A 20,335-nucleotide genomic window follows, 5' to 3' on the forward strand; every position below is an offset into this window, starting at 1 on the left:
GAAATCACAGTCTTAAACATATACACACCCAATGAACGACCGGCTAAATACTTAAAACAACTCCTTACAGACCTCAAAGAGGACATCACTAACAGCACAATAGTAGTTGGAGACTTCAATATCCCCCTATCACCTCTGGATAGATCAACAAGAACAATACTCAGCAAGGATACACTGACTCTGAAAGAAGAAATGGAAGAGAGAGGCCTAATAGACCTATACAGGGCTTTACACCCCCAAAAGAAAGAATACACATTCTTTTCCAGTGCACACGGAACATTTTCCAAAATAGACCATGTACTGGGCCCCAGAACATACCTCAATAGAATCAGAAAAATAGAAATTGTATCAACCATCTTTTCAGACCACGAAGCGCTGAAGATAGAAGCCAACCACACACCGACACGGAGAACCAAATCAAACACCTGGAAACTAAACAACTCAATGCTGAACAATGAGTGGGTCAGAAAGGAAATCAAAGAAGAAATCAAGAAATACTTAGAAACAAATGAAAATGAGGACACGAGTTATCAAAACCTATGGGACGCAGCTAAAGCCGTGTTAAGGGGAAAATTTATAGCTCTCCAAGCATTCCTCAGGAGGGAAGAAAGGGCCCACATAGAGAATTTGACTTCACAGCTCAAGACCTTAGAAAAGGACCAGAAAAAGGAACCCAAACCAGACCGAAGGAAAGAAATAATAAAAATTAGAGCCGAAATTAATGACATCGAAACCAAAAAGACAATCCGAAAGATCAATGAAACAAAGAGCTGGTTCTTCGAGAAAATAAATAAGATTGATAAACCGCTAGCAAGACTCACAAAGAAAGAGAGAGAGAGAACCCTAACAAATCGAATCAGAAATGAAAAGGGGGACATTATAACAGAAACCAGTGAGATTCAAAAGATCATTAGAGACTACTTCGAAGGTCTATACGCCACAAAACAAGAGAACCTAAAAGAAATGGATGAATTCCTTGACTCCTACAATCTCCCAAGTCTGAACAAAGAAGACTTGGAATACTTGAATAGACCCATTAATGTTAAGGAAATTGAAACTGTAATAAAAAATCTCCCCAAAAGCAAAAGCCCAGGCCCAGATGGATTCACTGGTGAATTCTTTCAAACATTCCAAGAAGACCTGTTGCCAATTTTCCTCAAGCTTTTCCAGGAAATTGAAAAAACAGGAACTCTCCCAAACAGTTTCTATGAAGCACACATCGCCCTAATACCAAAAGCAAACAAAGACACCACTAAGAAAGAAAATTATAGACCAATATCCCTGATGAACACCGATGCGAAGATCCTCAACAAAATACTAGCAAATAGGATCCAACAATTCATCAAGAAGATCACACACCATGACCAAGTGGGATTCATCCCGGGGATGCAGGGATGGTTTAACATCCGGAAATCAATCAACATAATCCATCATATCAACAAAAGTAAAGATAAAAACCATATGATCATATCAATAGATGCAGAGAAAGCATTCGACAAGATTCAACATCCGTTCATGATGAAAACTCTCACCAAAATGGGTTTTGGAGGAACTTTCCTCAAGATAGTCGAAGACATCTACCACAAGCCTACGGCAAGCATTATTCACAATGGAGAAAAACTAAGGGCCTTTCCTCTAAGATCAGGCACAAGACAAGGATGCCCACTCTCACCACTTCTCTTCAATATAGTACTGGAAGTACTTGCGATAGCTGTTAGACAAGAAATAGAGATCAAGGGCATCCAGATAGGAAAGGAAGAAATCAAACTCTCACTATTTGCAGATGATATGATACTATATCTAGAGGAGCCCAAAGCCTCTACTAAGAAACTCTTAGAAACAATAGACTTATACAGTAAAGTTGCAGGCTACAAAATCAATACGCAAAAATCCATGGCTTTCCTATATACAAACAATGAGGCAGAGGAAAGGGACACGAAAAAAGCAATCCCATTCACAATCGTGCCCCAGAAAATCAAGTACCTCGGAATCAGCTTAACCAAGGATGTAAAAGACCTCTACATAGAAAACTATAAAACGCTACTCCATGAAATAAAAGAAGACATGAGAAAATGGAAGCATATACCTTGCTCATGGATAGGGAGAATCAATATTGTCAAAATGACAATACTCCCCAAAGCATTATACAGATTCAACGCGATACCTATAAGTATACCCATGCCATTCTTCAAAGAAATGGATCAAGCAATCCTAAAATTCATATGGAACAACAAATGCCCACGGATAGCTAAAACAATTCTTGGGAAAAAGATGATGGGAGGCATCACCCTCCCCAACCTCAAACTCTACTACAAAGCAGTAACAATTAAAACAGCATGGTACTGGAACAAAGGCAGAGCTGTAGACCAATGGAACAGGGTGGAATATCCCTACACACAACCCCAAATGTATGATCATCTAATCTTTGATAAGGGAGCAAGAGATGTGAAGTGGAACAAGGAAAGTCTCTTCAACAAATGGTGCTGGAACAACTGGACAACCACATGCAAAAAAATGGGCTTAGACCTTGACCTGACACCATGCACAAAAGTCAGATCAAAATGGATTAAAGACCTCAACATTCGACCACAAACCATAAGGTACATTGAAGACAAGGTCGGCAAAACCCTCCACGATATTGAAGATAAAGGTATCTTCAAAGGTGACACGGAACTAAGCAATCTAGTAAAAACAGAGATCAACAAATGGGACTACATTAAACTAAAAAGCTTCTGCACCGCAAAAGATACAGTGACCAGAATCCAAAGACTATCCACAGAATGGGAAAGGATATTTACACAATACCCATCAGATAAGGGGTTGATATCAATGGTATATAAAGCACTGGTTGAACTCTACAAGAAGAAAACATCCAACCCCATCAAAAAATGGGGCGAAGAAATGAACAGAAACTTTACCAAGGAAGAAATACGAATGGCCAAAAGGCACATGAAAAAGTGCTCTACATCACTAATCATCAGAGAGATGCAGATCAAAACAACCATGAGATACCACCTCACACCACAGAGACTAGCACACATCCAAAAGAACAAAAGCAACCGCTGTTGGAGAGGATGTGGGGAGAAAGGGACCCTTCTACACTGCTGGTGGGAATGCCGACTGGTTCAGCCCTTCTGGAAAACAATATGGACGACTCTCAAAAAATTAGAGGTTGAGCTCCCATTTGACCCAGCAATACCACTGCTGGAAATATATCCCAGAGAGGCAAAAAAGTATAATCGAAACAACATCTGCACATGTATGTTCATCGCAGCACTATTTACAATAGCCAGAATCTGGAAAAAACCCGAATGCCCTAGAACGGATGATTGGTTGAGGAAACTTTGGTACATCTATACAATGGAATACTATGCAGCTGTCAGAAAAAAGGAGGTCATGAATTTTGTATTTAAGTGGATGGGCATGAAAAGTTTTATGCTGAGTGAAATGAGTCAGAAAGAGAGAGACAGACATACAAAGATTGCACTCATCTAGGGTATATAGAATAACAGAGTGGGAGACTAACACCCAAGAATTGTAGAAATAAGTACTAGGAGGTTGACTCCATGGCTTGGAGGCTGGCCTCACATTCTGGGGAAAGGGCAACTCAGAGAAGGGATCACCAACTATAATGTAGTCGAAGGCCATGTGGGGGAAGGTAGTTGCGGGCTGAATGAGGGCTAGAGACTGAGCACAGTGGCCACTCAACACCTTTATTGCAAAGCACAACAGTTAATTAGAGAGAGAGAACAGAAGGGAATGCCCTGCCACAGTGGCAGGGCGGGGTGGGGGGAGATGGGATCGGGGAGGGTGGGAGGGATGCTGGGTTTACTGGTGGTGGAGAATGGGCACTGGTGAAGGGATGAGTTCCCGAACTTTGTATGAGGGAAGCATAAGCACAAAAGTGTATAAATCTGTAAATGTGCCCTCATGGTGATTCACGAATTAAAAATAAATTAATTAATTTAAAAAAAAATATGTTAGTCAAAGATTAAGTCCCTGGAATGAGATTAGGTCTCTGAAATGTAACTGTCAAGATGTGGACTGGATGATGCGGGCCAAAAAACTATGTACTCTATAGGTAATAGAAAATTGCTGAGTAATGCCTACTTGCTAAAATGAAAGAGTATAAGAGCATGCGGATTCTAGTGCTAGGGGTCCTTGTTGAAACCCGCTGTGCTGGGCTGATACTTGAACCCCAGCTAGCTGGAACAATAAACCTTGCTATATTATTTGCATTATAGGCTCTGTTCTCTGTCCTTGAGAGGTGGTGTCAAGGTCTTGAAAGCTGGTCTTGAGAGGTAGACTCCAGACCCTAACAGCATCACAAGAAATGATATCACTATCCCCATTGGCCACTGCTTTGAGTTGTACAAAGTCCTCATGCTTCACAAAGACACTCACTTGGAAAAACAAATCGATAACAACTTCCAGCTCTACTGAGATTTCCTTACAAACATCTTAAATAATTTCTTGTAAACCAAGTTTCTTTTATAGGGTAATTCATTTACATAATTCGAGTGTCTTATAATTATCTCAAGATGACCTTTTCCATTAACAGAATGATTCCCAGTCAACAATTTTCTTCCCTCCCACTCTCTAGTCTCTACCACAGAAATTGGTTTTTGCCTGTTTGGGGGCCACACCCATACAGTGCTCAAGGCTCACTCCTGGTTTTGCACTCATGCATCACAACTGTCAGGCTCAGGAATCAAACTAGGGTCTACCACATACAAGGCAAATGCTCTGCATTCTAGCATTCCAGCCCCTAACACAGAAACCTTAATCTTCCTCCACCTTGCTAAGAAAGAATGATCTTTCCCATTCTTCATTATTTTCACTATATTCAAGAATTTCCAGGTCAAGTAATCCCCTCTAGTATTGTTCTCTCTCTCTCTGTTTTTTTTTTTTTTGCTTTTTGGGTCACACCCAGTGATGTTCAGGGGTTACTCCTGGCTCTGCACTCAGGAATCACTCCTGGTGGTGCTCAGGGGACCATATGGTATACTGGCAATCGAACCTGGGTCAGTCCGTGCAAGGCAAACAACCTACCCACTGTACTATCGCTCCAGCCCCTCCAGTATTGCTCTCTTACTGAAATAAAAGCTTTTGATGTTTAGTACATTTACATAAGAGGCAGGACCTATATTTTTATTTTTATATATGCCTGAGACTAATGTATATCTTGTCTCAATGATCTTTAGTACATTTACATAAGAGGCAGGATCTAGATTTTTATTTTTATGTATGTCTGAGACTAATGTACATCTTGCCTCAACATGATCATATCTGGTGGTAGAAAATTTCATTTTATGGTCTGTTCTTGCAGTGGTAGAGCGTGAGAGAGCAGGAAGAGGATGGGAGGCAGAGGTAGAACATAAGGTGAAGAAAGAGGCTAGTCTGTGATACTCCCAAATGGAGGTGACTCAGCACTACCATGTGTCCTTGCTGTGTCCTTGGCAAAGCAGGTGACTACACACTTGCCTAATGATATTAGAATTTTCCCTATGATAATGTAAACAACAGTAATGAATATATGTGTGTATTTGTTTCCATATGTCAGAAAATATTGGAATTGGGTCACAGATCAATATTAGTCAAGGACAATTGACCTAGCCTCAAAGCCTAAAGATAAGGACAGTGTTTCCTCAGTTTACCCTTCTCTCAAAGGCTGACCTTAACTTTGTAGATTAAAAACACTTGTGCTTCAGGAAACCAAGTCATGAAGGGATTTTTAAAATTTGTTTATTCTGGTGCAATAGCACAGCGGGTAGGGCGTTTGCCTTGCACACGGTTGACCCAAGTTCAATATCTCCGAGTGCAGAACCAAGAGTAACATCTGTGCATTGCCAGGTGACTCAAAAAGAAAAAAATAAGAGTCAAATGAGAGATATGGTGACAGTTTAAGACAGTTTATACTAGAAGGTTGGAGGATGCTGGATTCATATGCTCAACGCAAGCATTTTCTTTCTATAGTTTTTGTGGGGAAAGAACAATGAGATAGAGTGAGATTCAGACTAGTGAGTGGCAGAATAAACTGTAGCACTGCAACACTGTCATCCCATTGTTCATTGATTTGTGGGCACCAGTAAAGTCTCCATTGAGAGACTTGTTACTGTTTTTGGCATATCAAATACACCATGGGGTGCTTCCCAGGCTCTGCCATGAGGGCAGAATACTCTCAGTAGCTTGCCGGGCTCTCTGAGAGGGACAGAGCAATCGAACCCGGGTTGGCCGAGTAGTGAGAAATATTTTAACAGGTGGCTTATAAAAGTTCCTACCAATCTCAGTATCTATAATAGTCTTGAAAGAATTCCTAATAAGGGAAAGATAGCAGAGCCATTGGAATCCTTGCCTAGGATGCTACCCAGCTTGGATTCAATTCCTGGCACCACATATGGTCCCTCAAGCTCCATCAGGAGTAAATCCCTGAGTTCAGAGTCAGGAGTAACCCCTGAGCATCACCAGATGTGACCCCTCCCCCCCAAATAAAGATCTTCTAAATATGTGATATGTTTCTGTTTAACTTTATTGCAGACTTTCTCTACCAGAGTACATGTTCTTACAAAACTGACTTTAGAAAAGAACCTAATTATCTCTTCTTCTTGCAGGAAAGTGTACTGTTCCCAATATCACCTTTCCTACTCCCTAGTCTTACAAATGATTGAACAAGCATAGTAGGAAGAAGGAAACATGGTATGCTGGATCGACTAGATTAAGAGAGAATCTGTAGCTCAAGGCTGTTATACAATGTGTATACAACATTTTGTGCAACATTACCTTGTTTTTAACATTACTTAAATTTTTTGTCTTTGTAACATTACTTCATTTATTTGTACATTGAGTTCTCTACTAATTGAGTAGTGAAAAACATGGTATTATCAATGGTTAACTGAACAAACACTAAATTTTTTCCCCAAATATTGAAATAACCTATAGGAGTTGATTTAAGAAAGGCCAATATTTAGAAGCAAGCGCTGTTATGTGAATTCTCAAGGCACTCGAACTAAAGAAGAAGGAGAAATTCTAAATTTGGGCTCTATAACAATCGGAAGTGAAGTTCTTTCTCTACCTCTACTCATCGGCACTGCCCCTAAGTAACTTCCAGTAAGTCTCTCAGAACATGAAATTTCTTTTTTCTTCTTGAGATCTCCTGCGAGGGAGACTCATTCAAGCCCCCATTTATCTTCTCTTACTATCCCCAAATTTTATCTTCATTGGAAAACATCTGAACAGATTCAGAGTCCTTGACACTGCAATAATGTTGACAGTATTTTGTGGTGGCAATAAACAATACAAAATGAAAATTTTTTTTCAAACCACGGCATTTAAAAAGAGTACTAGCTGGAGTAATAGCAGAGTGGGTAGGGTGTTTGCCTTGCACGCGGCCGACCCGGGTTCGATTCCTTCATCCCTCTCGAGAGCCCGGCAAACTATCAAGTGTATCCCTCCTGCATGGCAGAGCCTGGCAAGGTACTCATGGAATATCCAATATGCCCAAAACGGTAACAACAAGTCTCACAATGGAGACGTTACTGGTGCCCACTTGAGCAAAACGATGAACAACGGGACAACAGTGAGACAGATAGTGCTAATGTGTTATATTTCTTATATCACTGTATCACTGTTCTTCTGTTGATCATCCATTTGCTCGAGCGGGCCAGTAACATCTCCATTCATCCTAGCCCTGAGATTTTAGCAGCCTCTCTTTACTCATCCTTCCCAATGGTGCCGCATTAGAGGCTCTTCAGGGTCAGAGGGAATGAGACCCATCATTGTTACTGCATTTGGCATATGTGTGTGCCACGGGCACCTTGCCAGGCTTTTACTTTTATTTCCCTGTGTGGGAAGTAAAGTCTCAGTAGCTTGCCAGGTTCTCCATATATATATGTTCTCCATATATATATTTTATATATCTTTGGTTTATTCCTTATTTTGGCCATGTCAACATTAATATCAGGAAAACGATATTCTCATAAAAAGATGCATGGCTCACTCAGGATTGGAGAGATGGTGCAATGGGTCATGTGCTCACCTTGTTCAAGGCCCACCTGGGTTCAGTCACTAGCACTGCATCTGATACCCCAGCCCTGCCAAAAGTGATTGCTGACCATGGACAAAGTCAGAAGGAAGCCCTGAGTACAGCCAAAGTGGTCTCAAAGCCAAAAAATCTTTTAATTTAAATAAACAAACAAAGTAAATTTCAATTACCTGGGCATCAGTTTGTGTTCTTAGGCTGTTTTCCAAAGTGAACTTTAAATCTGTAGCCTTTTTCCTGATCTTGCTCATATATGTACTTCTGTTCTGATACATGCACAGCCTCCCAAAGGGATTTAGGAAACATAAACTCACTTCAGTGTCTTTATAAATCAAATTAAGTTAATGACATGAATCTTCTAAAAATGGAGAATGCCAATACTTGGTGCTCATTAACATCTAGTATGAATGACTATTGGGCTGTTGTCAGCACAAAAATGAATTTATGCATGAGTATCTATTTGAGCGGTGTATGAAAAAATTTTCTACAGAACTCTGATGCTTATGAAGTTATAATATTCTATTTATCAGCTTAAAGAAGATTATTCTGATCCTCTAATATTCTATGTCTTGCCTTATTATGGGTCCGCACCGGTTTCCATGCATATTATTCTCTGGAGTCACCAGTGGTCACTTGCTGGTGTGTTGCTGGGATTCTGTAGTCTGTCATGGGGACAGTGTGGCATACCCTCAGCTTTTCTTGGCTCTCCAAACAAAAAACTGAATAAATAACTAAGAAAACCCCATTTAATAAGTGTCCTCAAATATGTACTACCTAGGAATCTGAATGCACTGATATGATCAGATGGTTTTTTACCATTGCTTTTGTTGATGTGGTATATTACCTTAATTTACTTACACATGTTGAACCATCCTTGCACCTGTAGAATGAATCCAACTTGATTATGATGTATAACCCTTTTGCTATGTTGTTGGATTTGGTGTGCTAAGATTTAATTGAAGATATTTGCTTCAATGGTCATGAGGGATGTCAATCTGTAATCTTTTTTAATAATATATATATGTGCTTCTGATACATAGGGTAATGTTGCCAACATAGGTGTTGGTAGAAAGAATTTCTATTTCTTTAATATTTTGTAAGAGCTCAAGGAGCATATGTAGTAAAAGCTTCAAATACTTGCTAGAATTTACTAGTGAACCCATCTGGACCTGGGTTTTTATTCTTTGGGGGGATTACCACTGGTTCAATTTCCTCATTCTAGATTAGTATGTTCAGATTTTCTTCTTCTTTCTGATTCAGTAATGAGAGTTTCCATGATTCTAGGAAAGCTTCAATTATATCTATATTATTCAATTTAGTAGCCCCTCCAATCTTTTGTATTTCTGAGGTATCCTTCTCATCTCTGATATGATTTATTTGGGTTTCTCTCTTTCTTTTTAACTCTTGTAAGTCTAGAGAAGCATTTGCCAATCTTGTTTATTCTTTTAAAATGTTTTTATTTTTATTGAAAGACCATAATTTACAAAGCCATTCATAATACAGTTGTTTCAGATATACAATGTTTCAATACGGGTGCTATCACCAGAATTCCCTTCTCTCCACCAATGTGCCCAATTTCTCTCCTTCCCCCACAAGCTACCCCTTTAGCAGGCACATAATAAATTCACTTTATATTGTTTACGCTAGCAAATGAAATTATCAGAACATAAATCAACAAAGGTCACTTGTAAGATTGATTGCAATATGATTTTATTCTATGTAAGTAAAGAAATGCAAATTGTTTAAAACAATATGATTTAATGTCTATTTGTCTATTCTCTCTCCTTTTTGGAGGGTGGGGGGTTATTCTGGCAGAATTCAGAGCTTACTTCTGACTCTGCACTCAGTAATCACTCCTGGTGAGGCATGGGGGCCATACAGGATGATGGGGAGTGAACCCAGATAGGATGTGCAAGGCAAGATCCTATCCACTGTACTATCACTCCAGCCCTAAAGCCTACTTTCATTTACTTAAATAAGTTATCACTGGAGTGATAGCGTGGCGGGTAGGGCATTTGCCTTGCATGCGGCCAACCGGGTTTGATTCCTCCGCCCCTCTCAAAGAAGAGCCCGGCAAGCTATCGAGAGCATCTCGCATGCACGGCAGAGCCTGGCAAGCTACTCGTGGTGTATTCCATATGCCAAAAACAGTAACAACAAGTCTCACAATGGAGATGTTACTGGTGCCTGCTTGAGCAAATCGATGAACAACGGGACGACAGCAGAGCTGAAAAGCCTGCGTAAGGTCTAAGACTGACTTCTCTTTCCTGCAAAAACCAATTCTTCACTCCAGTCTGAGTCCAGGATTCCCCAAGGAATCAGGTTACAGGGCTAATCTCCTACACTAGGCAGAACAAGTGGACTTTGACTGTAACTTGACCAGCTGCCTCATGGGACTAGAGAGACATGAAGTCTGTAATGTGCAGAGGCTCATATATAGGCACATAGGTATATATTATACAGTAACCCTCTATTTCCCAGACACTTCCTTGGATGGCAAAGAATAGATCTCCCTCTCAAGGCTGCAACCTCTCTCTTCCCTGCTTCACACAGGTCACCCGGGAACCTCCACTGGCAACACTTGCACATTTTTTTAAAGTAGTTGAGGCGCTTGCACAAGCCTGACTGTGGTCTACAGCTTGTAGAACCTAGGATAACTCATCTGCAAGGAGCAAACGGAATAGCTTCCAGTATTATCCTCAGCTAAGCTGTGGCACTAAGAATCATAATCACAGCATGGGTGCTAGCAAGACAGATGCTTTAGTCATTAAGCAATCTTGGAAATATTTGCTCTATGAAAATATTCGATTCCTCTGCCCCTCTCGGAGAGCCTGGCAAGCTACCGAGAGTATGGAGCCCGCACGGCAGAGCCTGGCAAGCTACCCGTACATATTGGATATGCCAAAAACAGTAACAATAAGTCTCTCAATGAGAGACGTTACTGGTGTCCACTCGAACAAATTGATGAGCAACAAGATGACAGTGACAGTGACAGTGACAGTGACTAGTTCAAGGTCCATACATTTTTCCCTGTATCTAATCAATTGGCTTTGCTTATTTGTGATAACTGTAGACAAACAATGCCAGTTTCCTTCATTCAGGTGCTCACATGTTGTCTACTCCTCAAATTCACATAACTCCAGAGTAAGTGGTTTAACTTCACTCAAACAAAAATCCATGTTTTTGAAACTGTACAGATAACATTCTAGTAATGGTCTGTAGCTATCCACTTTTGAGCGATGCCTGGATATCATTCAGGAATTTCCTTTATAAATAAGATCCAAGTCTTCCCTTCTTCAGTCAAAAGAGTGTTGGGTACCTCCTGTGAATCATAAATACAGAGTGGAAGAGAGAAATGGAGCAGTATTTGGGAGCTTGGGCCACTTGCAAATTATTTAGTTATTCAGGATTGCATAGGTCTGGTCACATATATACTATTTCCTTTTGATAATGGAAATGCACTTTCCTTTCTCAGGTTAAGTAGTTTTCAGCTATTTTTTTTCTTTAAATTGGCATTCGTATTATGTAAGTGTTACTCATCTTGCTTTGATCCAAGGAGCCTTAAGTTGTTTATACTTTTAAAATTTTGTTTTCTTTCTACTTCTGAGTTTTGGTGAGGTTCACTGATTCAAGATTAATGACATACCTTTTGCTTCATCAAGTCTATTGTTGAATCTCTCTATGTATTATTCATTTCAATTATATTTCTGTTCTGTGGGTTCTGCTGAACACTTTCTACATTTCCTAATGCTTTTTAAAAGTCTCTCTTGTGTCTATCAATTCTCTAGAATTCAGTGAGCTTCATTATGACCACCTGTTTCAATAATTTATCAGGTAAGTCATCTCCATTACATTAAGGTTCTATTCTAAGATTTCAATGTGCCCTTTCACTTGGAATATATGCCTGTGTTGTGTCATATGCTTAATTCTACACTTTTCCATGTATCAGGCAAAATAGCACGGTCTCCCATTCATAACAATGTGGCTTTGTGTAGGTAAAGAAACTGTCAATTTTCTTTCAATAGCTCCCTAACTCCTCATAATATTGTTAATTTTCTGAATTGACTTATTTCTTACTAGTCAACTGTTCAGTGTTCATCAGCATCTCATTTAGACTGATGTGAAAACAGATCCTCAGTAATAACCTATTAAAAGAATGCAAATATTTATGTTTCTGTGAGACTATAACCATAAACCCTGCTGGAAAATTGGAGTTGTTCCCTGGGTGACAGTTGCAAAATTTTGGACTCCAAACAAGTATATAAATGCTTTTCTTATAGGTTTCAGAGAACTGTAGCGTGGAAAAGTGTGAGGAGAGAAGATATATCTGCCTAGATAGCTCCTAAGAATACCCCTTGCCTCTAAATATATGGAAAACCTGAAGTTTATCCCTCGAGCTGAAACTACGAATCACATAAATAAGAGTTCTTATAAGAGAACTAAGCTATGGGGCTGGAGCAATAGCACAGCAGGTAGAGTGTTTGCCTTACACGCAGCCAACCCAATCGAATGGTTTCGATTCCCAGCATCCCATATGGTCCCTGAGCACTGCCAGGAGTAATTCCTGACTGTACAGCCAGGAGTAACCCCTGTGCATCACTGGGTGTGACCCAAAAAGAAAAAAAAAGAGAACTAAGCTATGGTTCACGTTGATTTTATGCAGTGCTTTGGGAACAGAAAACAACCAAGAATTATTCTAGACCCATGGAATCCTACTACTCTCTGGGCTCCATCTTTCATGATCAAAGGTATTTCTCCCATCTCTGTAGACCTCCTGTAGGTTCTTCTGACTTAATGGAGCAAAGAAAATGTGTGAAAACTATTGCTGGCCAATAACAAGGCCCATCCAGGAGACAGACACAATAAAGAGGCCTGAGAAAGCTTAACACTAAGACATGAAGAACATAGAAAATTTCAGTGTGTGGAATACACTTTAATATGTAAAGTAGAATCTAATAAGAATTCAATAATAGCTGCTGAGATGTGATCCTGGGGGCCGCATGTGTGCAGCCTCTCCGCAGCTGCAGGAGCATGACTCCAGAGGCCAGCTAAAGTACTTTTAGTATGGGCAGCTCCTTGCAGAATGTCTCCAGACTGAGAACTAAGCCATGGCCCCATGCCTGCCCAGGAGGGGAAAGGTATTTCTCTCTCTCGCCTCTTCCTTGCCGGGGGTGAAGGGTGTGGAGACCGCCATATTATGAGGACCACAGATGAGAGTTACAAGCTCGCAATGATCCAATATCTGGAAGAAATTTCCCTGGACTTAGTTGCTAAAATACAGAAATCCAAAACTGCGCGACGTCATATCTCTTCACCGAACAATAATAGTGAGGTTTTTGTTGGAATATTGAATGTAACCAAAGTAAAGAAAAAGAAAAGTGAAATTTATCAGTTGGGGGGGATGAGAGGTATACTGGGTTTTTGGTGTTTTTTTTTTTGGAGTGGAATATGGGCACTGGTGAAGGGATGGTTGTTTCAGCTTTGTATAACTGAGACTTAAACCTGAAAGCATTGTAATTTTCCACATGGTGATTTAATAAAGTAAAAAAAAATTTTTTTAATTCAATAATAGTAGAAATAAGGAGTATTTCCTATCATTGGGCTGGAGTAGAGCATCTAAGGTAAGAGCATCTAAGGTAAGGTAAGCTTAGAGCATCTGAGGTAATTTTGAAGAAGTACTCCTGAAGGCAAAAGTCAGATTCATTGAGAAAATATGGATGTGCCAGCAAATGTAGCTCAGTGGTAAAGCACATGCTTCACACATTGTGCCTCATTCCTACTACCAATATCACTGAATCACTGAATCACTGTCATCCCGTTGCTCATTGATTTGCTTGAGTGAGCACCAGTAATGTCTTCACTGTGAGACTTGTTACTATTTTTGGCATATCGAATATGCCACGGTTAGCTGCCAGGCTCTGCCGTGCGGGTGGGATACTCTCGGTAGCTTGTGGGGCTCTCTGAGAGGCGCAGAGGAATTGAACCCGGGTTGGCCACATACAAGGAAAATGCCCTACCCGCTGTGCTCTCGCTCCAGCCCACACAAAAAAAAAATATTTGCTTTTATAAAACAAATTATTCAGTTCTTGACGAACCACACCATTACCCCTCTTAAAATAAGATTGTTACTAAGAGGGGGATTTTTTTTTTTGCACAGTCTATAACTTTGTAACTACTTATGAACAATAGAAACCACAATGCAAAAGTAGGAACTTTAATTCTAGGGACTAAAACAAAACTGATGCATATTCTTCAGAGGGCAAATATACCTGAGAGGGAAAAATGACATAACACGTATATAGCAGGATCTTTAAATATCAGTTTAGCTTCTCATTGCCATGATGGCATTGATAGCCCAGACGAGGTTTTTGTAATTGATCCATAATTTGCTTCAGCTGTTGATTCTTCTGTTTGAGTTTCTTATTGACTTCTGCAATTTCTCACCTTTCTTCACTTGCAAATCGAGCTGGGCCAGTTGAGATCCTCAATCTTTGAGCCATCTTCTTCCACATAGGGAGTAAGTTGCTCTACTGGAATGGGATCCATCCCTCCGCAGTCTTTCTGGCCTTTGTCACAAACCAATCTCAGCTTCTCGGAGAGAATGGACAGCTGGCCAAGATGACCCTGTGGCTTTGCTAATCGGTCTTGGGATGTCCCCGTATGCTATGTGACACCATTTGGCAGCTGCATGTTCCTCCGGAGCTGGAAGATCTCGATGGTTCTGTACACAACTTCCTGGACCATCTCCTGCCCGATGCCGCAGAACGACGCCGTGTTGACCTCTCGGGAGACCTGCTGGGCTTGGGGCCCCTTGAAGGGAGTGGGCGCCATCCCCGACGGCGCCCGAGACAGGGTGGACATGGCTGGCCTGGGGCCGAGGGCTCAAGTCCCTGGGTCGGGCCCACGTGGGAGCGAGCTGGGAAGAAGCCAGAAGCCCGATTTTAAAACAGTTTCAAAAACTATTTTTAAAAAATGGGGCTGGAGTGGTAGCACAGCGGGTAGGACGTTTTCCTTGCACACAGCCGACCCGGGTTTGATTCTCAGCATCCCATATGGTCCCCTGAGCACCGCCAGGAGTAGTTTCTGAGTGCAGAGCCAGGAGTAACCCCTGTGCATCAAGGGGTGTGACCCGAGAAGAAAAAAAAAGTATTTCAAAAAAAGAATTGTTTCAAAAACGATTTTAAAAACTACCAATAGCAACAATAAAGTAAATCTAAAGGTAGAGAGGGCATAAAGATGGTGACAGTCAGTGCAGAAGCCTTGTTGCTCCTAATGTTAAAAAATAAAACAACACCAAACTCATGTGGGATTCTGCATATTAATTTTAGAGTTTTCCCAAGGGCCCACGCAGACTGCTAGCCAAGATTCGCTGCGTCATGTTTGACATGACATCATTATGAATTCTACAGTGAGCCAGAAGATACCTCGTGGAGCCACTGGCAGTGAATGAATAAGGTACTTATTATTCTTTGTGTCTTTCCAGAGGTAAGGAGCTTGGTGATGTCAATAAAACATGCCCAAGTTTTGCCTTGGCATGCAGACCCTAAAATGAGACCCACAAAGTCTGAGAATAGTTTTTCAACTCTTTTTTTTCCCAGTTAGTCTGGGTTGGTACCTGCTTTATGCTGTTGTTTTTTTTCTGGTGATTTTCATTCAGAGGCACATACCCATTAACTTTAAGTTCTCATCAGGGAGGCTGAAATTGCCCTTCCCCAAACTTAGTATTTCTCTTAGTCCCGATATCCTCAGGGTCTTCCCCTCATGGGGAAAAATTACTCAGCACCAACTCTTGGTGTGTTTCAGGGTGAGATGTTTTGGGAGTGAGCAGTTTCTGCCTGTCTGTGGGTGGGTCCCCGGTGTGGAAATTTTGTTTGTGTCCAGCGAGTATTTGCACATGAGCACTCAGGGCTGCACGAATACTTCTAATCTACCCTTAGACATGTTGGGAGTTCAGTGCTTTCACACTCCATAGGGTGCACATCTTTGGTTTCTGGTTGTTGTGTTCACTTACAAAAAGTGGCAAGCAAAGGAGGTAGCCTTAAGAGTGCTCCCACACTTCTGCTCCACCCACCCTAGCAACTAGAGGTAGCTTTTTCAATACATAATTTTTTTCTTTTTTAGAAAACAAGGACTGTCGTTTATTGGTACTAGTAAATTGACCAATAGCACAGCAGTTGGGCATTCGCCTTTCACGAGGCTGACCCGAGTTCGATTCCTCCGCCCCTCTTGGAGAGCCCGGCAAGCTACCGAGAGTATCAAGGCCACGAAGCAGAGTCTGGCAAGCTACCCGTGCGTATTGGATATGCCAAAAAAAAAAAGTAACAATAAGTCTCTTGGTGAGAGACGTTACTGGTGCCCGCTCGAACAAATCGATGAGCAATGGGATGACAGTGACAGTGACAGTAAATTGACCATTACAACAACAAATGCCAGTAAGCTGCCTATTCAGGCCTCTTTCCTAAGGGGTCTTGGGGAGGTGACAGAGGGAGGGGAGTGTCCTCAGACCTCTGTTTCTGGAGGAAATAGGAGATAACTGAAATCTTCCAGCCCTGAACCTAGTTTGGGAGTGCTATGGCTATGCAAAGGCCAGGGACTGTCCAGCACCGCTACCCTCCCCCACCTTTGCTGCTCCAGTTTGGTTTCTGGTTGCTGAAACCCCACAAGGCTAATGCAGTGCTGGGGGTGGCTGGGTGAACTTCTGTTCTCAGGAAGCACCGGCCTTAGGCTAGTATGAAGAGCTGGTCTTTGTAGGAAAAGGAAATTCAGTCCTAATCTCTTCCCCAGGCTTTTTTAAACTTTTTTTTTTTTTGATGAGTCACTGTGGGTGGGATACAATTACAAACTTACAAACTTTAGTGCTTACGTGTCAGTCATACAATGATTGAGTACCCATCCCTTCACCAGTGCCCATTCACCACCAATGATCCTGGTATCCCTTCCATCACTCCCACCCCGTCCCCTGCTACCCCACCCTGCCTCTATGGCAGGACATTCCCTTTTTGCTGTCTCTCCTTGTGGCTGTTATAGATTGCAATAGAGGTATTGAATTGTTATCATTCGGTCTGTAGTCTACTTTCAGCACGCATCTCCCTTTCTGAGCAGGCCCTCCAAGCCCCCCAGTTTTCAGGAACATCACCTTCCCTAACAAAACAGGATTTAAGGAGACAAATAGTAAAGTAAAATAATTGTATTTAAATCAACTTAGTAGAGAAACAACGTGATGGGAGCAAAGAAGAGTATGGGCTTCTCCAGGGGGCGGGGGGCGAGGTAGGGGGACAGAGAATGGCTTTGGGGAGAAGGTTATACACAATTTCGCTAAGTTGTCTTGGCCTGGAATTCTCTGCATACATGAAAGTTAATCTGGGAATTGTCAGAGGTTAAAAAAAAACCTTCAGAAACTTGGTGGACCTTTCATCATCTTAATCAAGATCCTGAGACTCTCAAGTATCTCCTTTTCTGAGCCAGTTCCCTTCTTTGGCCATCTGGCCACAACTCTTTTTCTCTAGCTCCCAAGAAGTCAAAATTTGCATCTCAAAGGGAGGTGGTAACTCATGCCTCTGGGCTACTTCAGGACTGGGCAGTTTCTTTTTAGTTTCATTTCCCATCCGCCACCCCTCCCCCCCAACTCTTTAGCAGCATCTGCCACCCTCCTTCAGCAATGTGACCACACCCACACCATAAAGACTTTCCCCAGTGGGGTGTGCACTGGTGCTGTGAAATCTGAGTTCAAACTCAGCGATACCTGATACTACATCAGGACACTGTGACCCCTCAGCAGTAGCAATCCACATGCTCCTGGCTTCAAGACAGCCCTTGTCCCCCATACCCTAGAATTGGGGAGTGGTGGGGGGCTAACTCTCAGTCTGCCTGGAGGCAAACAGCTTTGCATCCTTCTGGCTCTGGAGGAAACCTTAGCTCTTTTCCAGTTTCTCAAGAGGTAAGACCTCTCAGTACCAAGAGTTCTCTGTCTCATCACAATTTTTCACCAGCAAACAGTGGAAGAACAATGTAGAGGGTCTTCATATTTTCTTGGAGACCTACCTCAGAATAGCAAGGGTAGGAAACCCCCTCCAGTACTTAGTCCAACCCCTCTCCTCCCCATAATTATACGGGGACTCAGAGAGTTCTGGTTGTCTCTAGACACAGGGATGTGCTGTGCATGGGATACGTGCCACTAAGATTTGGCATTCAGTGGACCTCAGGCTACATATCTGGGGGTGATGAAGCACCTCAATACCACATTCCCTTTTCTTTTGCTCCTGTTGGCCCTTGTTAGTTCAACAAAGAACAGTGAGGCAGGTCTCCACGACGTGGAGTTCCCTCAGGGATGTCATAGCTGGGGCCTAGGCAGGAGAGGCCTTTCCTGGCTTCTGGTTCTGTCTCTGGGATTTGCTCTAGGCAGCACCATTTTCTGGAAATTTTCTTCAGGATGGTGATTCTATACTAGGCTCGTGGAGGTATATTCACTGGATGCTAGTTTTCTGCTTGGTGCCAGTATATTTTATTCATAGGTTGTCAACCTTTATAAGAGTCTTTGGGATGCCACCTATGGAATAAGGTGGCTCATGAGATCAGGAGTCTCACCTATGCCACAATAGCCTTCTGATCTAATGGGACACAGAAATGCTTTGTCTGTAGGTTCACGCCCATTAAATTATTGGATTTAATAAATGGTGAGATGACATGCCATCAAAATCTCTTCTTAGCTTGTGTGTTGATAAGATCAAGAGAGTTACCCTAAATATTGTGAACTGCAAAAATAGTCCTTAGGCCGTTGGCCAACCCAATTGAATTTTTTAAACTGGCTTCTTCACTCAAAACTGAGCACTGGAGAAGGAGCATAGAATCTTAAGGAGGGGTAAGATGAAAGCTGATCCCTTAGTTGCAACTCTTAGTACTGTGTCAGTCCCTGGTTATACCAGGGCCATTTGAAAGGAAAAGTGTCATTACTGCCACCAGGAAGAGCATTGGAAGAACAGGTGCCAAACAGGTCCCCACCAAGACCTGTCCGTGATGAGGGAAGAATTACTGGTTGCCAAATTTCTGCCTAGATGAAACAATCTAGAGTGAAAAAGTGACAGTGCAGGTGATCTTATCAGAGGGCAACTAGCAGGGTCCTGGGATTCTAGCAGCTCCCAGACAAACCTGCAGAGTGAATAAATTCATATTGCAACATAGGCCAGATAGTCATGATGAATAAAGCTGCCTGATAACATTAACCCACATAAAGATTTACTTACAAATTATACAAATTAATTAGTCTGAAGTGAAGCAAGGATGATAAAAAGAAAAGAAAAAAGAAATAAGGATCAGAGAAGAGTGTTTAGGCAAAATTTCACAACTATGAAGTGATGTAATTTGAATGAAATCTGTAAGGAAATCATTTTTAAATGAGTCTGTAAAAAATATTAGATATTCTTAGAAATAAACAATACCGACAACATTCTTTATTCCATGCTCAAAAGTCTAAATAAAAAGTCTACATTTTTTAAGTGTAAAAAAAGTAAATAAAACTTGGCAGTTATAAGAAGAAAGTAACTTCACAGGTTGACATATGCACATACTTATGGATTAATTTGATGCATTAATCACTAAAAAAGAGGCATATGTTACATTATAATAAATATAAAAAATGTGTTTATCAAAATAAAAGTTAAATGACATGCAGCTATAAATCCAATCTCCCTTTTTATGTAAATAAAGTCTTTTTGGAAAAAATAATAACCATGCAATTGTATGTTTTTGATATCTGCTTCAAGAATAAAACAGCAGAACTGAGCAGTGATTAAAGAAACATCATTGCCTATAAGACTTAACTCTTTACTAAACAACCTTGAATATAAAGTGACTTGTCTTTGAATAACTTCTGATCTAAAACATCATTTTGAGGCTGAGATGATGAACAACAACAAAAGAAAGGGAAGCAAGCTAAATTGGTAAGAGATATTGTTAATTGAAGATATTTGTGATGAAAACTCTATTTCTATTTTCCAGACTATAAAAAAGGAGTACTTCTAAAACTGAAAAAATAAAAAGATGGACAGCCCAATAGAATCATTGGGAAAAGTTTGGATTAAAATTTTACAAAAAGAGTATATCAAAATAATCAGTAAGTATCCCCCAAAGTTTTTTTATGTTAGGTATGAGAAAAGAAAATTGAGCAAAGATAAATTTACACTAGACTTCATTAGGATAACTAAAATTTTTAAGACTGAGAATATAAAGTTAATTAACAAAGTGGGGAAGCACAAGTATATGTGCAACTCATATATACAGAAAACTATAGTTTAAGGTATA

At 41.0% G+C, this 20,335-nt stretch overlaps 1 pseudogene; it reads right to left on the reverse strand.

Moving 5' to 3' along the window:
• Nucleotides 1–14,360: 14,360 nt before the first annotated feature.
• LOC101537515 (mediator of RNA polymerase II transcription subunit 30-like) lies at nucleotides 14,361–14,899 on the reverse strand (annotated as a pseudogene).
• Between the last annotated feature and the right edge of the window lie 5,436 nt (nucleotides 14,900–20,335).

This window comes from Sorex araneus, chromosome 2, assembly GCF_027595985.1.
Source record: "Sorex araneus isolate mSorAra2 chromosome 2, mSorAra2.pri, whole genome shotgun sequence".
NCBI lineage: Eukaryota > Metazoa > Chordata > Mammalia > Eulipotyphla > Soricidae > Sorex > Sorex araneus.